The sequence below is a fragment of the Bufo bufo genome, chromosome 2 (genome assembly GCF_905171765.1).
Source record: "Bufo bufo chromosome 2, aBufBuf1.1, whole genome shotgun sequence".
NCBI lineage: Eukaryota > Metazoa > Chordata > Amphibia > Anura > Bufonidae > Bufo > Bufo bufo.
The window spans coordinates 154,289,419-154,315,038 of NC_053390.1; positions in this window are offsets into that span (position 1 = coordinate 154,289,419).

Sequence of the window (25,620 nt, forward strand, 5' to 3'; positions counted from 1 at the left end):
AGAAAGTTTGGTGAATGGACTGCTGAGGACTGGGGCAAAGTCATATTCTCCGATGAAGCCTCTTTCCAATTGTTTGTGGCATCTGGAAAAAGGCTTGTCCAGAGAAGAAAAGGTGAGCGCTACCATCAGTCCTGTGTCATGCCAACAGTAAAGCATCCTGAGACCATTCATGTGTGGGGTTGCTTCTCATCCAAGGGAGGGCTCACTCACAATTTAGCCCAAAAACACAGGCATGAATAAAGAATGGTACCAAAACACCCTCCAACAGCAACTTCTTCCAACAATCCAACAACAGTTTGGTGAAGAACAATGCATTTTCCAGCACGATGGAACACCGTGCCATAAGGCAAAAGTGATAACTAAGTGGCTCGGGGACCAAAACGTTGACATTTTGGGTTCATGGCCTGAAAACTCCCCAGATCTTAATCCCATTGAGAACTTGTGGTCAATCCTCAAGAGGCGGGTGGACAAACAAAAACCCACTAATTCTGACAAACTCCAAGAAGTGATTATGAAAGAATGGGTTGCTATCAGTCAGGAATTGGCCCAGAAGTTGATTGAGAGCATGCCCAGTCAAATTGCAGGGGTCCTGAAAAAGAAGGGCCAACACTGCAAATACTGACTCTTTGCATAAATGTCATGTAATTGTTGATAAAAGCCTTTGAAACGTATGAAGTGCGTGTAATTATATTTCACTACATCACAGAAACAACTGAAACAAAGATCTAAAAGCAGTTTAGCAGCAAACTTTGTGAAAACTAATATTTGTGTCATTCTCAAAATTTTTGGCCACGACTGTACAGGTTGTATCGGAGTACCTCTTCCATATAAATATACAGTAAAGAATGTTTGCTAAAAAATTTTTCTCTAAAATTGATTTCATCTTTGGTTTTGTGCATATTATTGTCAGTCTGTAAAATTGGCGTGCTACTCGGACGACATCGTTTCCAGCAGCGACCTGGGAGTCCAAGATGCTTCCAGACATCCTCCCCATGCTATTCCCGAACCATTTCAGTGGTGTTTTCATAAATTTCTGACCTTTTTATGTGATCTTGTCGTGTGAACAGGGCAAGAAGATGGAGCTCAGCGGTGGAGAGGAAAATTTAGTGAAACTACATGGGGAAGAACTTCTGTGCTGTGCCTGGAGGAGAGGTAAGTGGTGTCCTGAGATAGTTCATAACATCCTAATACTGAGAGATGTAGTTTTGTCCTACTGTATCCCCCTCCATTTAATGTTCACTGATTCCTTACAAGTACAGTCTGGGCATGCAGTGAGATGTAGTTTTCTACTCTTATAATATCCACTGATGATGTATAATAACAGTCTGGTAATGCTGGGGTTTGTAGTTCTCTCCTCTTATATCCCCTCCCTTAAATGTCAACTTGTGTTCCATAATAACTGCCTAGACTTGCTGGAAGTTATAGTTCTCTCCTCTTGCTTCTCAATGTATTGCTCACTCATTTTCATCTGTTTTACCAATGCCAATAGTTCCAGCAAAATATTCTGGCAGCTCTCTGGATTCGGCATTACTAGAGGTTATTGGAGTGCCTGACCCCATTGTACCCAGAGAGCTCCAGCGGACTGTTCTCTGTTGGAACTGCTGCCGACAGTGTGAAACAGGCCTAAACTGGCCATGATGAGACTTGTAGTTCTCTTATTACTATTCTGATGTTATGCAGCAGCCCAGGTGTGTATTAAGCTTTGTTCACATCTGCACGAGTGAAGTTCACTGTTCTTCACTGTCATAGGCGCATAACAAAGAAAATCACGGTAGTTCCAAATATGACACATCCGGACATGGTGGTCCAATTCAGATTTTTGCTATGGGGCCCAATGATTTTTATGTAGGCCCCAGCATGCTCCTCAATATGGTGTCAGTAAAAAGTACTATTTGTATTTTTCATGTATGCCGTCATACAGCTTTGGCGATGGAAAAATAAAAAGTTATGAATGCGCAGATTAAAATATTAAAAAGAAAATCTCCTGATCCTAAAAACCCAAAATAGAGTGGTCCTTAAGGGGTTAAAAAAGCCAGAAATTTTTGAATCCACTATTAGAAATCTAGAACAAAGCAAACAACTCAGTAGTTGCGAACAGATGTATTTCTTATGTTCCATGCCAAAATATGCGCAAAATCCAACTGGCAAATTTATTTATGAGGTGCATGATTGGAATATGAAATAATCTAGTTGAGTTAATGAATTAAAATCACCTTCCAGTTTTGAATAAATCTTAATTCTTGCATAATGAAAATGCATACTGCTTTCTATTATACTTTTTTTTATTTTTTTCGGTTTCAAAGGGAATGACCTATTGTTTAAATCAAGTTTTTATGTTCAATATTTGTAAAGTCACAATCTATATTTTACAAAATGCATACCTAAAATCCCGTAGTGTTCATACTGGCCAGTAGACCAAATAATATATCAGGACTTCCTAGTTACTTTTCAGCATTCTTTTAAAGGGGTTGTGTCACTTCAGCAAATAACTTTTTACTACATAATAAATGCATTGCTAATACAAGGCACTTACTAATGTATTGTTATTATCCATATTTCCTCCTTTACTGGCTGTATTCATTTTTCCATCACATTATGTGTTGCTTGTTTCCATGGTTATGGCCACCCTGCAATCCATCAGCGGTGGCCGTGCTTGCACACTATAGAAAAATGCGCCAGCCTATGTGCACTCCCATGGTCCCGAACATCAGAAAGGCAACTGCTTTTTTTTCTATATTGTGCAAGGACAGGCACTGATGCTAGATTGCAGGGTAGTCATAACCATGGAAACAAGCAGTGTATGGAAAAATGAATCAAGCAAACTAACAAAGCAAAGTGGTCTCAAGAGGCAAAGAAATGCTCAAAACCACAAATGCTGTTGCACATTTATAACTGGGGGAGCAGATCCTGCCCATGTGATCCGTTGCTAACAGCAATCCCCAGTAAAAATGCATACAATGGAGGATGTCTGCAACGGACCACTTCTGTCACAAGAACATCCTACACAGTATAACTAATTGTGTGGATGTGATTGATTATGTAAAACAAAACACTGCAAAAATTTTGATGCACTACAATAATAAATGCAATTGACAATATATGGCTAAACCCTCACTCTGATATTAAAAATGAGACTTTTACCAATATATTCTTAAATCAAGAACATACCGGAGCCCGCGCACCTCGTCAAGGTCTCTCATAGTGGCACGCTAACCTACCTGTGCCGTATGGGCAATTACAGGAGCCGTATGGGTTATTACAGGAGCATAAGGTCTGACACACAGGAATCGACTCCCAGTTACCTCCAGCGTGAAATCACACATACAATTCCCACACAATTAGCTATCCTGTGTAGGATGTTCTTGTGGCACATGTGGTCCATTGCAGGCATCCTCCATTGTATGCATTTTTTCTGGGGATTGCTGTTAGCAACTGATCACATGGGCAGGATCTTCTCCCCCAGTTATACATGTGCAACAGCATTTGGGGTTTTGAGTATTTCTCTGCCTCTGGAGACCACTTTTCTTTATTAGTTCATTTGTATTTGCATGTAATTAAAAATTTAGCATAGTGAGTGAGTTGTTCAATAAAATGTATCTGTACAGTGCCAAAGCAGAGCAATGAATGGGGAAATTTCTGAATCTATATACAGGGGTTTCATTCTTTTATTAATAAAACACCTTTTTTTGTGCAAAATACACAATTGTTGCGCCCTTGCAGCATCAACACGTTTGAAATTCCAGGGTTATATACTGCTGTCATATTCAGTTATTAAACAAACACCCATTTGGGCAAAAAAAATTATAATTGGCAGCCTTTGCTGCAGATGTCATTGTGAGATACACCCTTAATATATTTGGGTTATATTCAGATATTTGAAATACAGCCATTTAGTGCACAAATCTTTAATTGCGGCCTAGTGTGGGTCAGGGCGTGTGAGATACACCCTGTATATACAGGACTTATATTCTTCTATTAAAAAAACACCTTTTTTGGGGCAAAATACACAATTGTTGCACCCTTGCGGTATCAAGACGTTTGAAATTTCAGGGTTATATATTGCTGTCATATTGAGTTATTAAACAAACACCCTATTGGGCAATTTTTTTTTATTTTGCAGCCTTTGCTGCAGATGTCATTGTGAGATACACCCTTTATATATTTGGGTTATATCCAGATATTTGAAATACAGCCATTTTGTGCACAAATCTTTAAATGTGGTCTAGTGTGGGTCAGGGCATGTTAGATACACCCTTTAAATACAGGGGTTCAATTCAGGTATTTGAAATACAGCCATTTTGGCACAAATCTTTAATTGCGGCCTAGTGTGGGTCAGGGCGTGTGAGATACACCCTGTATATACAGGGCTTATATTCTTCTATTAATAAAACACCCTTTTTTAGGCAAAATACACAATTGTTGTGCCCTTGCAGCATCAAGACGTTTGAAATTCCAGGGTTATGTACTGCTGTCATATTCAGTTATTAAACAAACATGTTATATTTTTATAGATCCGGTCGATACAGACGCGGTAATACCTAAAATGTCTACTTTTCTTATTTTCCCTTCTTTAAAAAGAATATATATTAATTTATTTTGGGAAAAGGATGCTTTTTTTTTACTTGAAACTTTCTTTTTTTTAATAAAAAACCTTTTTTATCCCACTTTATTTACTTTTTAAATTTTGTCTCACTGTGGGACTTTACGTATTCAGGGTTTTATCCCTGTTTTAATTCAGTACAATACATTATCGGCCCCCTTCCAGCACAGCATGGGGGGCTGATGGAGTCAGAGGGAGCCCACTCCCTCTGTAAACCCCGCACGTGCCGTGGTCAGTTCTGACTGCGGCATGTGAAGGTGTTAATCCGCCAGTATCACAGCATACAGCGATGCCTGGGATGCAGCAGGGGCCCGGCTATGGGTAACCCGCCCGATCATTTTGCGGGAAGGGGTTAAATAGTGTTTTAACTAGTAATTTATAAATTTAAGCAATCTTAACATTGTGACCTACACTCTCCATTAGTTGATTTAAAGATGTATACACATCTACCTCTAGCAGAAAATTTCCTTTAATACTGTGCAGAGCCAAACATAACTGAAAATACCTAAACCAAGATAAATTACTTTCAGTATATTCTCTCTTTGTGCTAAGTCAAAAAATTCCTCACTACCTGTGCCACATAAAAAATATTATTTTTTTGCCAATAGTGATCCCCTGCCAATTCGTCTAAAACCTGTAAATTATAATTGTGCCATAAGAAAGCTACAGCCCAAAGAGCCCTTTATCCCCATCCAGCCTCTAATAGTGCACCAAGACTTACTAAACAATTTCCCCGTCTCTCTGTAAACTTGTTGTATATTAGATAGCTGTCCAGATTCCAATAAGGTAGACATACTATCATAAGAAGATCTATTTACCAGGGTCCTACATAGGGGCTTTTCTTCCATTCACAATAAAACCATTTGCAGCTATAAAGTAACCCTTGAAATATGGAAGGTTCAGCTCTCCAGTTTCTATTGACTTATAAAGGTAATCCACTTTAAAGGGAGTTTGTCACCAAAATATGATGTTATACACCACTTACATGGCTCTCTAGCATACCTATCCATGATTCAAATGGTACACCTTTGTAATTTTCTTCTGACTCTTACTAGTAGGAAAAAGGTGTGTAGGAGCCCAGGCTGCTCTGCCTTCTTGTTACATAACTCCTCCCCATCCTCTTCCTTGGCCTGCCCTGCAAGTCCCTTGCTTCATCCACAGGAGTGACCGATATCCCGCGGGTTCGCAGTGCTCCGCTGGTCCGGGCATGCGCACTGTGATGCCCATGTAGTGTGCATACGCTGGCCTCCAGTCCTCCTGTTTGCTTCTGGTCCGCACCCTTGTCACTGGTTTCACAGCATTTGCTGGCGCATGCGCACTACATGCATGACCGAGCCAGCGGTGTACTGCGCACGCGCGCAGGATATCGGCTAGTCTTGTGGATGAAGCAAGGGACTTGCAAGGCGAGCCGAGGAAAAGGCTCGGGAGGATTTTTGTAACAAGAAGGCAGAGCAGCCTGGGCTCCTACACACCGAACGCCACCCCTGGGCACTTGCGAGCCCTCATTTACATATGGATTAAACATTGTTTTTCCTGCTGGTGAAAGTCAGAAGAAAATTACAAAGGTACCATTTGAATCATGGATAGGTATGCTAGAGAGCCATGTAACTGGTGTATAACATCATATTTTGGTGACAGACTCCCTTTAAGTCTTGCCCGCTTTCTTCCCCAAATTAGATCGTGCTGAGCTGACCCTCTGAAACATTAGGGGTGAGGGCCTGCTGGTGAGCTGACCCTGTAAAACCTTATATGCGATTGCCTGCTGGTGAGCTGAAGCTCTAAAACATTATATGCGATTGCCTGCTGGTGAGCTGACCCTGAAAAACATTATATGCGAGGGCCTGCAGTTCAACTGACCCTGTAAAACATTATATACAAGGGCCTGCTGGTGAGCTGACCCTCTAAAACATTAGGGGCGAGGGCCTGCTGGTGAGCTGACACTCTAAAACATTATATGTGAGTGCCTCCTGGTGAGCTGACGCTGTAAAACATTATATGTGAGTGCCTGCAGGTGAGCTGACGCTGTAAAACATAATATGTGAGTGCATGCTGCTCAGCTGACCCTATTAAAAAAAATAGAGTGGAGGGAATATATACAATCTGGAGGAGAAAACAAGATTCAACCATATAGTCTTTTTTTTGTGGTGGAAAAGGTGCAAGGAAATACACTACAGTAGGTTGAGTACATTATAAATGATAGATTGAAATTGCCTTTATGTTCATCATCACCTCAGCTCTCCTCTGTTGGAGTTGAGAAGTCAGGGGCAATTCAGGCCTTGTTCATTTTTATCTGAGTCAACCTGTCAGCATTGCCAGTGGACAAGCGGATACGCTTATCTGTTAGGATACCACTAGCAGCACTAAATACACGCTCAGACAAAACGCTAGCGGCAGGGCAGGCCAGCACCTCCAAGGCGTAGAGCGTAAGTTCGTGCCACGTGTCCAGCTTGGACACCCAGTAGTTGTAAGGCACTGAGGGATCATTTAGGACGCTGACACTGTCTGCTATGTATTCCTTCACATCTTCCAAAACTTTTCCCTCCTTGTACCACTAGGCCGCACTTCAGGGTAAGGTTGTTGGCGGGGTGTCATGAAAGTGTCCCATGCCTTATAGAGTGTTGCCCTTCCTTTGTTGGAACTGCTGTGTGTTCCCCTTGTCTCCCTTCTTCGGTTGCCTAAGGAAGTATGGACTCTGCCGGCCGCGTTGTCAGATGGAAAAGTTTGGAGTAATCTCTCAACAAGTACCTTGTGGTATTGCACTATTTTACTCACCCTCTCCACCACAGGAATGAGAAATGAGAAGTTATCTTTGTAGCGGGTGTCGAGAAGGGTGAACACCCAGTAATCCGTGTTATCTAAAATGCGTATACTGCGAGGGTCGCTGGAAAGGCAGCCTAACATGAAGTCAGCCATGTGTGCCAGAGTACCAACAGGTAAGACGTTGATGTCGACATCAGGATGACTCTCCAGCTCCTCATCCTCCTCATGGTCCAATTCGCGCTGAGAAGACGAACTGAAGGTGGGCTGGCTATCACCCTATGTAATTTCCCTCCCCATTTCCTCATCTGCCACATTCAGACCATCGTCCTTAATTGTGAGCAGCGATCGTTTGAGTAGACACAGTAGTGGGCATAGGCGTGCGCACGGGGTGTGCCGGGTGTGCCTGGGCACACCCTAATCACACCCCTGTGCTCCGCCTACTGCACTGCCGCCTGCCAGCCGCGCCCCACTAGTGTCCGACCGCACAGCTTCATGTCATGTATGAGAGTGACATACATACATACTGCGTGCTGGTCTGTAGTGTAATCCAGACTCCACCCCCACTGCTCCGCTGTGCTCCTCGTCTCAGTCTCCCGGCGGCCGGCGGCGTAACGTCACTCACTCCGACGTCACGCGCCGGCTCCACCTGCTTCATTAATAAAGTGGGAGGAGCGTGCGGCGTGACGGAGTGAGTGACGTCACGTTATGCTGCCGCCGGCTGCCAGTGCCTATTTTGAATGTTTGAAGAGTGGGAGCCTGCCTGCCCGCGCCTAACTGCCCCAGTGAATGGATCCTGATCTTGTCTACAGTCCTGACTGTCCCAGTAAGTTAGTGAAGTGATAGATAAGGATTATTAGATAGTAGTAATACTAGTACATACTTTGCACAAGTTTATTATTTACAACTTAAGCTCACTTACATAAGGAACGCGGGGTCCGTCTTACAATAGTTGCCGGCCTCCACCCCCTGTTGGGGGTCAGTCACTGTCAGGGACACTGTTATGGGGGGGTAGATATCTGTGGATGATCATGACACATATAGCACAAGATGCTGGCGCTGCTATATATGTGTGTCATCCACAGATCCCCCCGGACCCCCATAACAGTGTCATCCACAGATCCCCCCCTCCATCTGTGTCAGATTCCACACAAATGATCATGCCCTCATAACAGTGCCATCCACAGATATCCCCTTAACAGTGTATTAAGGGGATATCTGTGGATCACTGTTATGGGGGGATCTGTGGATGACAATGCATCATCCACAGATGCCCCCATAACCGTGTGTCATCCACTGATGCCCATAACCGTGTGTCATCCACTGATGCCCATAACAGTGCATCATCCACAGATGTCCCCATAACAGTGCGTCATCCACAGATGCCCATAACAGTGCGTCATCCATAGATGCCCCCATAATAGTGTCATCCACAGATGCCAATAACAGTGTTTCATCCACAGATGCCCCCATAACAGTGCGTCATCCATAGATGCCCCCATAATAGTGTCATCCACAGATGCCCATAACAGTGTGTCATCCACAGATGCCCCCATAAAAGTGCGTAATCCACAGATGCCCATAACAGTTCGTCATCCACAGATGCCCCCATAACAGTGCGTCATCCACAGATGCCCCCATAGTAGTGTCATCCACAGATGCCCCCATAACAGTGCGTCATTCATAGATGCCCCCATAATAGTGTCATCAACAGATGCCCATAACAGTGCGTCATCCACAGATGCCCCCATAATAGTGTCATCCACAGATGCCCATAACAGTGCATCATCCACAGATGCCCCCATAATAGTGTCATCTACTGATGCCCATAACAGTGCGTCATCCACAGATGCCCATATGTCATGCCCTGCTCTGTGGGTGTTCTGAGACGATCTGTCAGAGTTGCTGCATGTGACTCGATCTGACTGTTTTGGGTTTGAACAGAATCCCACCTCCCATCAGGTGTGGTTCGTTTGGTAATTGGTGAGGCTATTTATTCCTCCCGCTCCCTATAGCCTTTGCGGGTTATAGTGCTGGAAGTTTTGGTGGATTGTCTGTGCCAGCTCATCTAAAGATAAGTCCTTTTTCCTTTTGTGTCTGTTTTTACTAGGCCCCTAGAGTGATGCTAGCTCCTTTGGTGGTTGAAGGAGCTGGTAGTCTTTTTCCCTTTTCCCTACTGCTGAGGGTTTGGTCCAGTGTGTTTCAGCTTAGGTATGTGGGCATGTACAGTATATGTATATGTATACATATATTTACACACGCGCGTGGCGTGTGTTAGTGCTTTAGGGTGCACACCCTAATGCAATAGGCTGTGCACGCCTATGGTAGTGGGATGGTAATGCTGATAATGAAATGCTAGCAGAATGCTTGGGTGTATGGGGAGAGGCATTACCAGTAGAAAGAGGGAGGTGCTCATGCCGCTCTACAGAGCACTAGTGAGACCTCATTTGGAGTATTGTGCGCATTACTGGAGACCAGAAGGATATTGATACTTTGGAGAGAGTTCAGAGAAGAGCTACTAAACTAGTATATGGATTGCAGGACAAAACTTACCAGGAAAGATTAAAGGACCTTAACATGTATAGCTTGGAAGAAAGACGAGACAGAGGGGATATGATAGAAACTTTAAAATACATAAAGGGAATCAACAAGGTAAAAGAGGAGAGGATATTTAAAGGAAGAAAAACTGCTACAAGAGGACACAGTTTTAATTTAGAGGGGCAAAGGTTTAAAAGTAATATCAGAAAGTATTACTTTACAGAGAGAGTAGTGGATGCATGGAATAGCCTTCCTGCAGAAGTGGTAGCTGCAAATACAGTGAAGGGGTTTAAGCATGCATGGGATAGGCATAAGGCCATCCTTCATATAAGATAGGGCCAGGGCTATTCATAGGATTCAGTATATTGGGCAGACTAGATGGGCCAAATGGTTCTTATCTGCCGACACATTCTATGTTTCCATGTTTCTATGCTGGCGGAGACCCTGATGGACGTAGGGCCCGCAATCCTGGGCGTGGGTAGCGACTCCTGGCCTCCACAACATTCACCCAGTGTGCGGTCAGGGAAATGTAGCGTCCCTGGCCAAAAGTACTTTTCCATGTGTCCGTGGTTAAGTGCTGAAGGTCCAGGTGCAGGATGAGGGGCATTTGGGCCTGCACCTTCAACAGGGAATTGGCCAGCAGTTTGTAACACAGGGGAACAGGAGTAGTGTTGATCACGAATATTTGAATTTCTAATTTTTATCGCGAATATAGGTACTTCGAAAATTCGCGAATATTTCGAATATAGTGATATATATTCGTAATTTCGAATATTCATTTTTTTTTATTCGATTTTTTTATTTTTTTATTTTTTTATCAGTACACATGATCCCTCCCTGCTTCTAGCTTGTGGGCCAATAAGAATGCTGCAATATACTTGACTTTAGGAGTAGTGTTGTTTGCGAATCTTGCTCTATATTCTTTTTTTTTTTCGAATATTCGCTATATTGCTATATATTCCTGTTTTAGCAATATAGCGAATATTCGAATGAAAACGAATATAGAGCAATTTAGCTAATATAGTGCTATAATCTTTTTTTTTTATAGTTGTAATTTTTTTCCAATCTGAACTTTAGATGAGAAAAAAATTACAATTATTAGAGAAAGAAGATTATAGCACTATATTAGCTAAATTGCTCTATATTCGTTTTTTTCGAATATTCGCTATATTGCTACATATTCTTGTTTTAGAATATTACGAATATATATGCTAATATAGTGCTATAATATTCTTTGTCTAAAAGTTGAAAAATTCACAATAAAAAAAAATAAATTTGAATACAAAAAATTCGCATATTACACGATCATTACCTTGCCGATTTTTTGAGTAAAAAAAATCGTAGAATATAACGAATATTCGAATTTGCGAATATTCAACGAATATTCTACGAAATATTTGCGAAATATCGCAAATTCGAATATGACCCCTAACAAGTTTATGACCACAAGGGTGGCTCTCACTGGCAGATGGTATAAACTAGAAGGATGACATCAGCCAACCATGGCTGAAGTACCCCTCAGAGTCTGGCATCCAGCAGGAGCTAAATAGCCCCAAGTGGCCACACCCACACACACACCCAGTGTTGACACACTAAGAAGGGAGTTAACCCTTCCAACACCAGGCAAGGGAAAAAGACATTTAAAGGGGACGTGCACATATAAATAACCTTGTGCACAAACAACAATCACACATACAAAACCTCATGCACACATAAACACACCAAGTCAGGTGCAACCGCATGCACTTGACAGCAAGCTGCCTAGCAACCGCTCAGGCCGCTCTACTGCCAAAACATCATACGAACAGGTTGCCAACGGCAACCACAAGTGAGGCACCATACTAGCGGCCCTCACCTGTGGTTGAAACAACCAGACAAGACCGCAGGCAACAGCATGCGGTTTAGGAGTCACGACCATGACCATGGTCGTGACATTACATTTGCCCTAAAGAAACTGTTTTCGGATGGCGTACTGTATATGTCACAAAAAGCCACACAATTTGGACACTAGATTAGGCCCAGATTATTGGAATTTGCAATACAAACTCAGTTTTCGGATGCAGGACAGTATATGTCACAGAAAACCACAGAATATGGACACTATATTAGGCCCTGATTAGTTAAATTTGCCCTAAATAAACAGTTTTCGGATGGCGTAATGTATATGTCACAGAAAGCCACAAAATGTGGACACTAGATTAGGCCCAGAGTATTGGAATTTGCCCTAAAGATACTGTTTTCAGATGACGTACTGTATATGTCTCAGAAAACAACACACTATGGACACTAGATTAGGCCCAGATTATTGGAATTTGCCCTAAAGAAACAGTTTTCAGATGGAGTACTGTATTACACACAAACACTACAGAGACAGTAGGTGAAGGCTGGCCCCTGATTATTAAAATTTACGCTAAAGAAACAGTTTTCGGATAGCGTACTGTATATGTCACAGAAAACAACACACTATGGACACTAGATTAGGCCCAGATTATTTAAATTGATGCTAAAGAAACTGTTTTCGGATGGAGTACTGTATATGTCACGGATGTGTATTACACGCACACACTACAGATACAGTAGATGAGAACTGGCCCCTGATTACTTAAATTTACGCTAAAGAAACAGTTTTCGGATGGAGTACTGTATATGTCACGGATGTGTATTAAACGCACACTATAGACAATAAATGTGCCGCTGATTATTTGAATTTGCACAAAAAGACACAGTCTGCGGATGATGTACAGTACATGTCACTAATAGGTATTAAAGAAAAATATCTTGCTGCTCTCAAACACACACACAGTAGTCCTTAAAAGGACTTTAGGGTCTTTGAAAAGCTTTTGGTAGTAAAAACAGCAACTTTCATGAGCAGTTCCTTTTCTTCTCCATACTCTTCTCTTCCCATCACTCTGGTACAAGTTGATCTTGGTCTCATCTGTTCATAGGATGTTGTTCCAGAACGGTGAAGGCTTTTTTAGATGTTGTTTGGCAAACTCTAATCTGGCCTTCCTGTTTTTGAGGCTCACCAATGGTTTACATCTTGTGGTGAACCTTCTGTATTCACTCTGGTGAAGTCTTCTCTTGATTGTTGACTTTGACACACATACACCTACCTCCTGGAGAGTGTTCTTGATCTGGCCAACTGTTGTGAAGGGTGTTTTCTTCACCAGGGAAAGAATTCTTCAGTCATCCACCACAGTTGTTTTCTGTGGTCTTCCGGGTCTTTTGGTGTTGCTGAGCTCACCGGTGCGTTCCTTCTTTTTAAGAATGTTCCAAACAGTTGTTTTGGCCATGCCTAATGTTTTTTCTATCTCTCTGATGGGTTTGTCTTGTTTTTTTCAGCCTAATGATGGCTTGCTTCACTGATAGTGACCGCTCTTTGGATCTCATCTTGAGAGTTGACAGCAACAGATTCCAAATGCAAATAGCACACTTGAAATGAACTCTGGACCTTTTATCTGCTCATTGTAATTGGAATAATGAGGGAATAACACACACCTGGCCATGCAACAGCTGAGAAGCCAATTGTCCCATTACTTTTGGTCCCTTATCAAGTGGGAGGCACATATGCAAACTGTTGTAATTCCTACACCGTTCACCTGATTTGGATGTAAATACCTTCAAATTAACGCTGACAGTCTGCAGGTAAAGCCCATCTTGTTTGTTTCATTTCAAATCCATTGTGGTGGTGTACAGAACCAAATATGTTAGAATTGTGTCGATGTCCCAAGATTTATGGACCTGACTGTATGGTTTTCTGTGTTTTGTACCCACTCCTGCTTTCGGCTTCCAAATCATGAGCAAATCCTAATGCAAAATACTAACCGTGTGATACAGTCCTCATGCTCAATTTGCAAGTGTTTTGGCAATTTGACTCTGAAATTTGTTTCATTTAGATGGAAAAGAAGTCCTGCATGCAGGACTTTTGGTGGCCTCTGTCATATTTTTTCAGTATTTCATCAGTGTTGGTAAAACAAAAAAAAACAGAAGTGGGTCCAAAACAGAGATAACGTGTGATGGAAATATTTGCATGTTTACTGAGTTTTGTGCCCACTACTGCTTTTGGCTTCCAAATCAGGATTAAATCCTGATGCAAAATATTGACTGTGTGATAGATGCTCCAAAGAAGTGATCCGTTGTGTTTTGCATTTTTTTGTTCTTCTGACAGATCAGAAGAAGGGTAAAATAAATGGTGATGTCAACAAGGCCAAACAGGGATGTGGCCCCGTCACAGAATGGTGACGGTAGCAACAGCGTGAGAAGTAAACATAGTGACCCAGTAACAGAGTGGCGAGGGTTGCATCTGCATAAGGAGTCAACATTTTGGTCCAGTCACAGAATGGGGGGTAGCAACAGCCTGAGGAGTAAACATTAGTGATGAGCGGCACAGGCAGTATCTCAGTAAGTTCTCCTCGGGGTAACTATGCCCCCCCCCCCCCCCCCCCGCTGCACTAAATTGCCCGGTAGTTTTGAGCGTGAATATTCGAAAAGCAAACATTTTTCGCCACTTTGAGAATTTGCAAATATTTTGAATATATTGCTATATATTCGTAATGACGAATATTCAGGTGTTTTTTTTTTTTGTTTTTTTACACAGTACATTTTAGGTGATCATCCTCCCTTCTTCTAGCTTGTGGGCTAATGAGAAGGCTTTGTCACAGCTTAGCAACATCCCTAGCAACCAATAGAAAAGTTGCCTACCCCAAGCCGATATTTTGCGCGCATTACGCGAATCATACATTGCCGATTTTCGCAATCAAGAATATAATCTCAAATTCGTGAATTCACTAATATTCTACAAAATATTCGCAAAATATCGCAAATTAGAATATTGCCCCTGCCGCTCATCACTATTGCCCGGTAGTCCAGGGGATCTTAGATCTAGGGTGGCAGGTTGCAGTCCAATTAGGCCACCACCTACTGGTTCAGATTCTGCTCCATGTCCTGCTGCTGCTGTTGCTGGATGGTTTCTTCAGTAGGATGGTGAAGAAAAGTGCTCATTAGAGACTCAAGAATTAAGTTGCTGCTGATGGAGCCGGTGCTCCTGACCCCCCACCCCCCAGCTCCCTCTAGCAGTCATGGCAGTGGATGAGGATGGGTGATGGCGCACATAGGCAGCGACCAACTGACTACATAGGATGTCTTGATAGTATTTGAGTTTATCCCCCATCTTAGCAAGTGGAAAAAAGGCCCTCATTTTGGACGGGTTGCGAGGGTCTAACATGTTGGAGAGCCAGTAGTAATCCCTCTACTGAATGGTGATAATAATGCTGTAACTACACAAGCAATACAGCATGCATCTGGCCATTTACACAAGGGAATCAAATAAACTCCCAGTCTCCATCTCCACTGTATACTGCCAAGGTCTGTCTGGCTCATCCGCCTGGTCTTCCTTATCGCCCTCCAGCTCCTCATGCTCCTTCTGCTCCTCTCATGTCTCTTATGCAGATAAACCACCAATTTTTGCATACGTTGCTTTTGTGTGAATGTACCCATTTCTGTATACATTGCTTTTGTGTGAATATCATTCTCATCATTATCCTGCTCTTCCACAAGTTCAGCCCCCACAAGGCTCAGTTGCCCATGAGATGTAGGCACCACGCCTCTTTCCCCTGGCCAACCACATTTATCAGCATCTGCTCCAGGATGTGAGAGAGTGGAATTATATCATTCATCCTGTAGTCCTAAGTACTGACAAATAAAGTGGCCTGCTCAAAGGGGCTGAGCAAACGGCAGGTGTCACGCATGAGTTGCCACTGGCTAATGTCGAAGTTACACAGGGGTGTACTCTTGTCTGCTTTTATAATCAAGAAATCGTTTATGGCCTTCCTCTGCTCATGTAGTCAGTCCAACATGTGGAGGGTGGAGTTTCAACGCGTAGAACCGTCGCATATCCGGTGATGTTGGGGAAAAACATTCTGCCTTTGCAGCTCAAGGAGGGTGTGTTTTGCAGGGTAAGAGTGGCTGAAATGCATGCCGTTTCCTGGCCATTCTTAAGATGTCTCGCAGTCGATTGGAAGACTTCAGGAACTGCTTTACAACCAGATTAAAAACATGCGCCATGCAGGGCGCATGGGTCAGCTCTCCTTGTCACAGTGCCAACAGAATGTTCTTCCCATTATTGGTGACCATGGCTATGATCTTCAGTTGGCAAACAGATAGCCAGGATTCAATTTCTTGTTAAATGACGCAAAGCAGTTTCTCCCCAGTGTAACTATGTTCGCCCAGACAGTCCATGTGCAAAACAGCATGACATGCCATGCTCTGCATAAGTGGTATGTTGGAGGACCACTCAGAACTGTGCCTACAGTGGAGGCTGAGGACAAGGTGGAGGATGAGGAAGCGGATGAGGACATTGGTGCAGGAATCACAGCTTGAGAATGTGGAGGCAGCATTGCCATCACCTGACTAAGTTGCTGGTGTGTCTGGGCAGGAACCACATTCACCCAGTGGGCCATAAAGGACAGATATTGTCCCTGACCATAGTTGCAGCTCCACACGTCAGAGCTGCCATGAACTGTACTAGACACCGACAGGCTCAAGGAATGGTCCACCTTCTGCCATCATTGGAGAAGTAATGATGGCTTGAGACTCTCCACCTTGGCTTGGCACAAGCCATCAGTTCTCTGAAAAGTGCAGAGTCAACCACTTGGAAAGGGAGAGACTGTAGTACCAGCAACTTGGACAGGAGCACATTCAGCTTCTGCACCGTTGGATGAGTGCATGTATACTGTTGTCTCTTTGCAATCACCTCCCTGATCAATTGCTGACAAAATGAGTGACGAGGAATAGGAGGAGTAGGAGGAGTAGGAGGAGCATAAGGACCAGAGGATGATGGGAAGGAAACACAGCTCGCTTCTGCTGAGGTGGTGGAGTATTGACTGCTAGAAAAGGGTTGCGGGACAATTTGACATTCCTCAGACTGTACCACAACATAAGCGCCACGGTTTTCCCAGGTCACTTTATGGTGACGCTCCATGCATTGACCCAGGACCATGGTGGCAACATTGGCACCCTTGCCACACTTCACCTTCTGCACACAGATTCTACCTATGACCACACTGACGTCCTCCGGCGACTTGAAGAAAATTTTCCACACCAGTGAGTAGAGAATTTTACCCCCACCACTGTGTGCTGACTGCCTGCTGCTGCTTATATGAACCCGTGCACCGCTAGTTATTTCTGGACAGATAGGCTCCTGAGTAGCAGATGGTTTACCCAGGGAACATTTGGCTCCGGATCTCACACTGCTGCCATACTGCTGACTCACGTCCATGCTTGCACCCTGTTGGCTCAGCTGCTGTCTCACATGCAAGCTGCCACCCTCACCCCTTGATTATGATGGAGCCTCCTCTTTACCCAGCTCCCACATGTGATCGATTACATCATCATCCATTACTGTCTGTACGTCACTGATGTCACCCTTACCAGTCTCATGGCTTCATCCCTGACCCATCGCAATACCTGCTCCGATGCGAATCTTATCATTGCTACTTGCCCACCGACAGGAGGAAGCAGCGGATCTCTCCTCCAAAACTGGGCTGGGCAGTAGCTGCTGACTGTCCTTAAAGAGGACCTTTCACCTGTATAAACTATGGTAACTGAGTATGCTGACATGTAGAGCGGCGCCCGGGGATCTCACTGCACTTACTATTATCCCCGGGCGCCGCTCCGTTCTCCCGTTATAGGCTCCGGTACCTTTGCTTCTTAAGTTATAGTAGGCGGTGTCTTCCCTTGTCCTGTGGGCGTCTCCTTCGCCTAGGCTGCAGCGCTGGCCAATCGCAGCGCACAGCTCACAGCCTGGGAGTTTTTTTTCTCCCAGGCTGTGAGCTGTGCGCTGCGATTGGCCAGCGCTGCAGCCTAGGCGAAGGAGACGCCCACAGGACAAGGGAAGACACCGCCTACTATAACTTAAGAAGCAAAGGTACTGGAGCCTATAACGGGAGAACGGAGCGGCGCCCGGGGATAATAGTAAGTGCAGTGAGATCCCCGGGCGCCGCTCTATATGGCAGCATACTCAGTTCATATAGTTTATACAGGTGAAAGGTCCTCTTTAAAACCTCGCCCTCGCTGAAAAGCAGAGCAGAGAGGGCAGCATACAATACTTCTCGAGCAGAAGGAACAGAAATAGAAAGAGGCAGGTTCAGGACAGGTGGGGGCACATAGCTTGTTACTTGGCCATGCCAACTAAGCATGGTGTTAGAGGAGCCCACCGACTCCTGTCTGATGTCAGTTGAGATGATGTTGAAGACAGAAACAACCATTCAAGGACAGCTGGGTTGCTGGTCAAAACATGACCACTGGATGACACTGGCAGCTCTGGCCCGTTGCCCTTGTTCTGCTGCTACTTCTGCCAGCTCCAGAAACAATTTTACCACTGCCCATTCCCTTGGAAGGCCCTGTCATCTACCTGTTGCACATACTGTACAATAACAGTAACTGTAAAATAGCAGTAGTATTAGACCACTTTTTCACTCAATTAAAGAATGATGGCGTTATAGAATTATTTATCTATAGCATAATGTGGACACCCCAATAACAGTGGTATTAGCCCTCTTTTTAACCCCAATTAGAGAATCAAAGCCTAATGGAACTACTTAGCTATAAAACAAGGTAAAGAAACAAATAACTGTAAAAATAGAGCACTGTTTCACCCCAATTGCAGAATCAAGGCGTTGTAGAATTACTTACGTATAAAACAATGTGTATACCCCAATAGCAGTATTACTAGTTTTTAAGAGAATCAAGACCTAATGGAATTACTTATCTATAAAAGAAGTTGGAAAACAAAATAACTTAAAAAATAGAGCGCTTTATAGACCCAATTACAGAATCAAGACCTAATGAGGAAGCGGATGGTGTAAAAGGTGTAAAAGCAAATAACTGAAAAAATAGAGCGCTTTTTTAACTCAATTACAGAATCAATGCGTTATAGAATTATTTATGTATAAAACAATGTGGACAGCCCAATAGCAGTAGAACTAGTTTTTTAACCACAATTAGAGAATCAAGGCCCAATGGAATTATTTATCTATAATACAAGATATAAAACCAAATATCTGAAAAAATAGAGTTCTATTACAACCCAATTACAGGATCAAGGCGTTATAGAATTAGTTATCCATAACAGAATGTGTACACCCCAATCGCAGTAATATTGGCCTACTTTTCAACCCCAATTAGAGAATCAAGGCCTAATGGATTAATTAGCACAAGGTGTAAAACCAAACAACTGAAAATATAAAGAGATATTTTACCTCAATTACAGAATAAAGGCGTTAAAGAATGACTTATTTACACTGCGTGCAGAATTATTAGGCAAATGAGTATTTTGACCACATCATCCTCTTTATGCATGTTGTCTTACTCCAAGCTGTATAGGCTCGAAAGCCTACTACCAATTAAGCATATTAGGTGATGTGCATCTCTGTAATGAGAAGGGGTGTGGTCTAATGACATCAACACCCTATATTAGGTGTGCATAATTATTAGGCAACTTCCTTTCCTTTGGCAAAATGGGTCAAAAGAAGGACTTGACAGGCTCAGAAAAGTCAAAAATAGTGAGATATCTTGCAGAGGGATGCAGCACTCTTGAAATTGCAAAGCTTCTGAAGCGTGATCATCGAACAATCAAGCGTTTCATTCAAAATAGTCAACAGGGTCGCAAGAAGCGTGTGGAAAAACCAAGGCGCAAAATAACTGCCCATGAACTGAGAAAAGTCAAGCGTGCAGCTGCCAAGATGCCACTTGCCACCAGTTTGGCCATATTTCAGAGCTGCAACATCACTGGAGTGCCCAAAAGCACAAGGTGTGCAATACTCAGAGACATGGCCAAGGTAAGAAAGGCTGAAAGACGACCACCACTGAACAAGACACACAAGCTGAAACGTCAAGACTGGGCCAAGAAATATCTCAAGACTTTTCTAAGGTTTTATGGACTGATGAAATGAGTGTGAGTCTTGATGGGCCAGATGGATGGGCCCGTGGCTGGATTGGTAAAGGGCAGAGAGCTCCAGTCCGACTCAGACGCCAGCAAGGTGGAGGTGGAGTACTGGTTTGGGCTGGTATCATCAAAGATGAGCTTGTGGGGCCTTTTCGGGTTGAGGATGGAGTCAAGCTCAACTCCCAGTCCTACTGCAAGTTTCTGGAAGACACCTTCTTCAAGCAGTGGTACAGGAAGAAGTCTGCATCCTTCAAGAAAAACATGATTTTCATGCAGGACAATGCTCCATCACACGCGTCCAAGTACTCCACAGCGTGGCTGGCAAGAAAGGGTATAAAAGAAGAAAATCTAATGACATGGCCTCCTTGTTCACCTGATCTGAACCCCATTGAGAACCTGTGGTCCATCATCAAATGTGAGATTTACAAGGAGGGAAAACAGTACACCTCTCTGAACAGTGTCTGGGAGGCTGTGGTTGCTGCTGCACGCAATGTTGATGGTGAACAGATCAAAACACTGACAGAATCCATGGATGGCAGGCTTTTGAGTGTCCTTGCAAAGAAAGGTGGCTATATTGGTCACTGATTTGTTTTTGTTTTGTTTTTGAATGTCAGAAATGTATATTTGTGAATGTTGAGATGTTATATTGGTTTCACTGGTAAAAATAAATAATTGAAATGGGTATATATTTGTTTTTTGTTAAGTTGCCTAATAATTATGCACAGTAATAGTCACCTGCACACACAGATATCCCCCTAAAATAGCTAAAACTAAAAACAAACTAAAAACTACTTCCAAAAATATTCAACTTTGATATTAATGAGTTTTTTGGGTTCATTGAGAACATGGTTGTTGTTCAATAATAAAATTAATCCTCAAAAATACAACTTGCCTAATAATTCTGCACTCCCTGTATAAAACAATGTGGCCACCCCAATAGCTGTAGTATTAGCTGTAGAATCAAGACCTAATGGAATTACTTATCTATAAAAGAAGGTGGGAAAAAAATAACTTAAAAAATAGAGCACTTTTACAGCCCAAATACAGAATCAAGGCCTAATGTAATAACTTATCTATAAAACAAGGTGTAAAACCAAAGAATGGAAAAAATACAGTGTTTTTTAAACCCAATTACAGAATCAAGACATTATAGAATGACTTATCTATAACACAATGTGGATACCCCAAAATCAGTAGTATTAGAGCCTTTTTCACCCTACTTACGGAATAAAAATAATTTTAGAATTACTTATCTATAGTACAATGTGGACACCCCAAAAGCAATAGTATTAGACTGCTTTTTAACCTGCAATTAGAGAATCAAGGCATAATAGAATTATATATGTATAAATAAATGTGGACACCACAATAGTAGTAGAATAGACAGCTTTTTCATCCTAATTACTGAATCAAGTTGTAATAGAATTGCTTATCTATTAACCAAGGTGGACACAATTCATTTAGTCCCTGCGCTCTCCCTATGCTCACCCTATACTGTGTAAATTTTCTCCCTATGATCTCCCTACACTGTCTTTGCGCTGCCCCTGAACTATCCCTATCCAATATTGCACAATTAAAGGCTTTTTGTTGTCCCTACCGCATGTCATATCTCTCCTTGCACTTAGTGCAGGGGAAATGGCGGGGACCGGATAGGATGAGGGTTTTATAGGGCTGTGACATCACAGGGGCTGGCTAGCTGCTGATTGGCTGGCTGCAGTGTATTATGGATGATCTCTTGTTCTTGGGCATCTTACTTTCACTTTTTAACACATGTTGCTGTCATTTTAAAAATAAATCTATTCATTACCACGAAGCTCTAGGAAATTCTGATTGAATTCCGTTATAAATGCTTCAATTTGCTCAACACTAATGATTCCAGTGATACCACATATGTACAGTTTTTATAGTTATATCTAGAGGGATTTGTGGGAGCTCATTTTTTGCAAGATGATCTGTAGTTTTTGCTAATACAATTTTGCGGTGTGTATGACTTTTTGATAATTCTTTATTCAATTTTTTGGGGAAGTAAACTGATGAAAAAATAGTGATTCAGTGTTACACCATTCAAAGTATGGCATTTTTTTAATGCTTTAATACTACAGGCATTTTCACAGGCGGCAATGTCCATGATATTGTTTTTCTAATTGTTTATTTGTATTTTGCGAAAATGAAAAATCTGGGGCTAAAGCAATATTTTATAGGAATTTATTTATTTTTTTCATTTTAGCAGCCATCTGTTGCAAAATACTGTGGGGTCAAAGTGGTCATTACACCCTTCAATAAATTCCTTGAAGGGTGTAGTTTGAAAATTGGGTCACATTTTGGTGGTTTCCACTCTATGGGTACCTCCAGGTCTCTTCAAATGTAGCATGGCCCCCGAAAACCATTCCAGCTAAATCTGCCCTCCAAAAACCACACGGTGCTCCTTTCTTTCTAAACCTTGCCAAACAGTAGGTTACGACCACATATGTGGTATTGCAATGTTCAGGAGAAAATGCTTAACAACATGTGTTTTTTTTTTTCCTGTTACCTATTGTGAAAATGAAAAATGTGGGGCTTATGCAACATTTTTTTGGAAGAAATAAAATTTTTCATTTTCACAGCCATGTTTCTAAATTCTATGAAACTACTGTTGAGTCAAAGCGGTCAGCACAACCTTCAATAAATTATTTGAGTATTGCAGTTTCCAAAATAGGTCACTTTTTGAGGGGTTTCCACTCTAGAGGTACCTAAGGATCTCTTCAAATGTGACATGGTGCCCAAAAACCAGCAAAATGTTTTTGATGCCCAAAAACTAGCAAAATCTACCGTCCAAAAACCCTATGACACTTCTTCCCTTCTGAGACATGCTGTGTGCCCATACAGCAGCTTCCGACCACATATAGGGTGTTTCTGTAAACTGCAGATTTTGCTCCAAATCGTCAAGCAATATGGCGGCAGCCGGCCCGTCGCGAGCAAATAGAGGCGGTAAGTTTAATTTTTTTTAATGTTAATTTTACACAGTTTTTACACTCAGATGCCGCAATCATGTATGAACGTGGCATCTGAGGGGTACAATGACAGGGGGTGGCGCTATCGCAGCCTCCCTGTCATTGCACCCGCTACTTACAAAAAATGCGGCAAATTTAACTTTTCAATAATTCGCTCATATCTAAATACAACCAAATTTAAAGAAAAATGATTATGAAACAATATTAAGTTTCAAGAATATCTATAATCACACTTTGTAGCTCAATTTACAATTGGATTCCTTATATGTGGGTCTTTCCATCACATGTCTCTTTGCAGGAGAGAGACTTGGTGCTTACTTTGTCTGATCTGGTTTATATCAACCTTGTTTGATAATGTTACACAACCTTTTAAGTTCCTTTAAAAACCTTTGGAGTAAGCCTGCGGTGGGCATCCCTCCTTATGGGGCCTCATAGAAGCTACATAGCATGCATACCCATGAAAAACAAATAAAAGGCATTTTATTGCAGATGCATCTATAGCATGTTCAGAACATGTAACTTTGGCTGTATGAAATGTTATATTTCAAATGTCAGAGATAGAATGCTGGCAAACACTTTAATAAACAATATATGTGATGAATATTTTTCTTTTTATTACAGGAAATTACAAAGCTACTCAGTTGAACTTGGAGAAAAATGTTGCAATCCGTTTTCATGACATGGTTACCATGTGTGATCACAATCAGTTCATCATTTCATGGCGTCTTTATCTCGCCTCATCTTTGTTCTGCTGTTCTCCTCTTGGGGATTTACAGAGTGACCTAATACAGCTCATTAGTCATCTGGCTTCGTTCAAATTGATTCACAACATTTCTAAGAAAATGACAGTATCAGTTCCTTCACCTCTATGTTTACCTTGAAATTAATTCTGAGCTTGTACTTTCCTCTGACCTTGTTGACAAAGGTGTAATAACTTATTGATGCGATACAAAATAATCATTTAATTCTCTGATAATTACAGAGAAAATGAATCTCTTAAGTGGCCCCATTATGTGAATCATTAAATATTAGCTAATGAAAATAATTTTTAACATTTCTGGAATGCCTGATGCTTTCATAATATTTATGTAAGATTATATATTGCAAGCTGGGACATTGAATGAGCTTAACAGGTTGCTCACATTTGCATCTAAAGCTCTGTTAGGAGCAGGTTCCCTTAAGGATAGGGGATAATACAGTACAGTATGCTGCAGTAATTTGTCTGGTTAAACACTAGATTTTCTAATGGAAACCCAACAGATCCCATTTTAGTCAAAGGGGCCAGTCAGGCACCATTTTACACAGTATTTTAGTGTGGCAGCAAACTACACTATAATAATTATTGGCAGAATTATCTATTCTGCTGCATCAGGCAATGGTGTCTGGAAATCCTGATCTACTCCTGATTCATCTTTATGAAGGTTAGTCTCTCAACATTTTGTGGGGAAACACCTGTTCTGATGCCACACTACTGGCCAGGCAGGATAGCATGCCCATTGCAAACTCAGACAGTTGCTGCCACACTTCAAGTTTGCCTGCCCAGTAGTCCAATGGATCTTGAATCATGGGTGACGGTGCATTCCAAATATGCCACCACCTGCTGGTTGAAGTTCTGCTGGATCTCCTGCTGCTGGATGATTTCTTCAGTAGACGGCTGAAGAAAATTGCTCAGCAGAGACTCCAGACTTAAGTTGCTGCTTATAGAGCTGGTGCTGCTCCTGCCTCCCCCTACCAGTCATGGCAGTGGAGCGTGAGCATAGAGGGTCCCCGTGGTCAGACATTAGATCATACTAAGAACTGGACAGCGACCAACTAACTAATACAGCATGTCTCTATAGTAATCAATTTTTCCATCCCTCTCAGAAGATACAAAAAATGTCCCAATTTTTGACCAGTAGGAAGGGTCTAACAATGTGGATAGCCAGTAGTCATCCCTCTGCCGAATCCTGACAATGCGACTGTCACTACACAAACAAGAAAGCATGCATCTGGCTATTTGGCAATAGACTCGGAGGGCCTCCCTGCCTCCATCTCCACTTCATACTGCAACTGTCTGTTGTGGCCATCTGCATCATCTTCATCGTTGACCTCCAACTTCTCATGCTCCTCGTGCTCATCTCCTGTCGCTTAGCCAAATAAAGCACCTAGTTGTGTATAAAATTCCTGGGCGTTTATGTCCCCCTCCTCATCCTCAGTCTCCTCTGCCAGTTAATCCTCCTCAGGGCTCAGGGGGCTGTGAAATGTAGGTGCCACGTCTTATGTCAACTCACCATTCAGATTTGTCAGCATCCCCTCCAGGATGTGAAGGAGTGGAATGACATCATAAATCCTGTAATTCTGCTGAATGACAAATAAAGTGGCCTTCTCAAAGTGCCTCAGAAAACGGCCCATGTCAAGCATGGGCCACCCCTGGCTAATGTGGAAGTTACACCGGGGAGTAGACCTGTCCGTCTGCAGCATTAAGAAACCGTTTACCATCTAACATATGGAGCGTGGAGTTCCGATGGGTCGTCGCGTATCAAGCAATGTTGGGGAAGAGCATTTTGCCTTTGCAGCTCAAAGAGGACGTGTTTTGCACGGTCAGAGTGACTGAAGTGCTTGCATAGTTTCCTGGACATTTTTAACAGTCCTTGCAGATCAGAGGAAAACTTGAGGATCCAGGTGACAACAAAATTGAAGATACAGCGCAGACAAATTGTTCTTCCCTCATCAGTAACCATGGTTTCTATCTCCAGTTGGCAATGAGACAGCCAGTGTTCAAATTCTTTATTGATGACACCAAGCAGTTCCTC